The sequence below is a fragment of the Varanus komodoensis genome, unplaced genomic scaffold (assembly GCF_004798865.1).
Source record: "Varanus komodoensis strain SLA01 unplaced genomic scaffold, ASM479886v1 scaffold32, whole genome shotgun sequence".
Lineage (NCBI taxonomy): Eukaryota > Metazoa > Chordata > Lepidosauria > Squamata > Varanidae > Varanus > Varanus komodoensis.
In genome coordinates, this window is record NW_025335798.1 from 8,560,663 (window position 1) to 8,563,686 (window position 3,024).

Here is a 3,024-nt window from a genome sequence, read left to right on the forward strand (position 1 = left end):
GGTCCGCTTCACGGCCCCGCATCCCAACGCGCTGCCATGCCAGGGAGACAAGCAGGCCGACCCCTCCTCCCCGAGGCAGGGGGAGAGCAGGACGGGCGCTGCGCTGCGCTGCGCTGCACTGCAAGGAGGTGGGGAGCGGGCACTCGCTCGGGGAGGCAGGGATTTCCCCGATGACAACAGCTCCCGAGCAGCAGCGACCGAGCGAAGCATGCCCCCGGAATATCAACAAGCCCGGGGGCGCGCAGGGCGGCAGCCCGCCTCCTGCCAGCCGCTGCTTCCCCGCCCCCTCCGGCTGCCCGCTGGCGGAGCCGCTCCTCTCCCTCGTGGCCTGGGATGGCGCCCCACCCGCTGCACCCTCTCCAGCCCGCGGCCGAGCCTCGGCAGCCCGTCCGAAACGGCGAATCGTCGGCCGCCCTGCCAGGCCCTGGCTTCGCCTTCTGCGAGCAGCCCTGCATACGCGCGTCTCCTCCTCAGAGCGCTCCCCCGGTCGTCTCCTCTACGGAGTGGGTGCGAGGGGCGCGCGGTACTCCCGCTGCTCTTCGCAAGGTGGTTTTCATCCTTGCTTGCCCAGGTGAAGCACCTGGCCGGCGTCTATGAGAATGTCTTGCAGACACGGCACCTCTCTCCACTCGCACAGTTTTCCTGCCTGTAAACGGGGGGGGGGGGGGAGCACGCGTGGTGGTGTCCAGGTCTTGTCCCGAGTGCCCAGATTCATGCAGCTGTGCCAAGCTGGCAGTCTCTGCGTGCGTGTGTGCATGTCTGTGTGCAAACCACAGGCGAGGTCGCCCCTGTGGTTCTAACACTAGCAACACACTTCTGTCGGATTCTTTCTGCTTTCTCAAGTGAGAAGCTAAGGCTGAGTGACAGCGTCTTGCTGAACGCCCCTTAATTCACTTTGCACTCAGTTCTCCGTCCCCATGGACCCACTGCAGGCTGCCCACCACAGTGCCCCTGCCTGGGCTGCGGGTGAGTGTCTTCTGGTTGCAACTACTTGCAGACTCTGTCGCAGCTCCTGCCAACCTCCAGATGTTTGGCACTCCAATCCCCATCAACCCTTGTCAGCATGGCTGATGCCCTGGGAGTTACAAGGCCAGAATATCTGGAAGGGGCCAGATTGTGGGAAAGCTGTCCCATCAGTGTGTTGTAAAGTGAGAGGAGCGCGCAAGAAAATAAACCAACCAATAAATAAATAAACGGTGAGGTGCTTTTCCAAATAGCAAAGCAATTTCAAGACGCAAATAAGGTAGTGCTCACGCATGACCTCGGTGATCTTTACAACAGTCCTCCGCAGTAGGCCTGTATTAGCGTTCCTGTATTACAGAGCGGGTTTTGAAGAGGCGAGAGGTGGCCGGTTGCCTCAGGCCACCTCGCCAGAGAGGCTGCAGCCCACAGCTCGGCCTTTCAGCCGCCGCGCCGCTCGCGGCGGAGACGAGACGGCAGCCAGGCGAGTGGCGCGCAGCACAGCCAGCGTCCAGTGGCCACAGCCAGCCTGGCCATGAACGCCTCCAAACGCCAGGACCACCTCCCCCCCCCCCGCGTGTGCGTGTGCGTGTGCGTGGAGCGGATGTGCATTTAAGAGCAGTCGTGGCGGGGGGTTCATAGGTAAAGGAGCGAGCTTAGTTAATATTTCCACATCAGGAAGTGGCTGCAGCCGCCTGGGGCAACGTGCTTAATCTCTTAAACACCGCGGAGCCCATGGCGCCTATCCTGTTATAGGTTGGAGTTCCCACGTGGTTTTAACTTCTGTATAAAAGTTTCAGTGGAAAAGTGCTCCAATGTTGTGATTTGGCAGGTCAAAAAGAAAGAAAGGGAGAGAGGGGGAGGGGAGGAGGGAGGAGGGGGAACCCGTCTCCAGGAGATTAGAGGCAGATAAGCGAGGAACAGGGCGCCTTTCCAACCGAGACCTTCCACTTGGCGATCGGAGGCGGAACGTCAGGTTCGGGAGCGGAAGAGAGAAAGAGAGCGAGCGAGAGAGAGAGATTAAAACACAAGGCAGAAGCAAAGATAAACTGTCGGTGGGAGGCAGCGCGGTCGGTCGGTCGGTCTGCGTTTACTCACGAGCAACCCCGTGCCAAATTAATAACAAGGGCAAGACTGTTCGATGCAAGGAAAGCCCTTTGAGAGAGCGAGCAGCCTTGAAGCCGTCTGGCGTCGTTTCGAGTTGCTTCTGCAGCTTGTGCCTTGTTCCCGGGGCTTGCTTTTGTACATGCATATGGAGCCCGCCTTCGCTTGCGTGGATGCTCGCGGGATTCCCAGCAAGGGGCCCCGGAGGCTGGACTAGCCCCAAAGTTGGCCCCCGGAGCTGCGGGGAGAGGGAACAGCTGCCTTTCCTGGATCTGCCTGGACCTCTTCTGGGTCCCTTCCTCCTGCGCTGCGCTCCCGGCTCTTCGCTCCAGGTTAACTTGGCTCTCTAAGCGGCGGGCGGCTGAAGGCTGCGGGCGCTGAGGGGCCAGCGCGCCCACCGACCGTGCAAAGAGGACAGCTGCGGAGCGTGGCAGGGACCGGTCCGGGGACTGGAGCTGGCCTGCCTGTTCTCTCCTCCACTCCCCTTGCGGCGAAGGTTAGGGAGGCATCGTTGATTGGAGTGTCCCCAGCCCGGCGCTATAAATTGGATTGACTCGCAATCTGCCTGGTTGATCCGCTCCGCCGCCCCGGCCGCCCCCCTCCTCTTGGCCCCCCGATGACTCTGGTCTAAAACCGATCGCCCTTCTCCCCACCCCCTGTCCGCCTTTGGCTGGAGGCGAGCGGACGAGACCATGAAGAAGGCGCTGCCCGTTGCGGAGATGCCCGCCGGCCAGTGACGGAGTGCGGCTGCCGGGGACTCCGGCCGCCCCGGGGGATCGCCCCTCTGCCCGGATCGCCCTCGGCCCGGCCCCGCCCCAGCCCGGCGCGGCGGAGCAGCCAGCCCCCGACTCGCCGCGCTCGTGGCCCTCCCGCCGGCTGCCCCCGGGCACGCCCTGCTCCGCGCTGCCCGGCATCGCGCCCGCCCGCCCGCCCGGCTCGGCTGCGCGGCGCCCCCCCCGG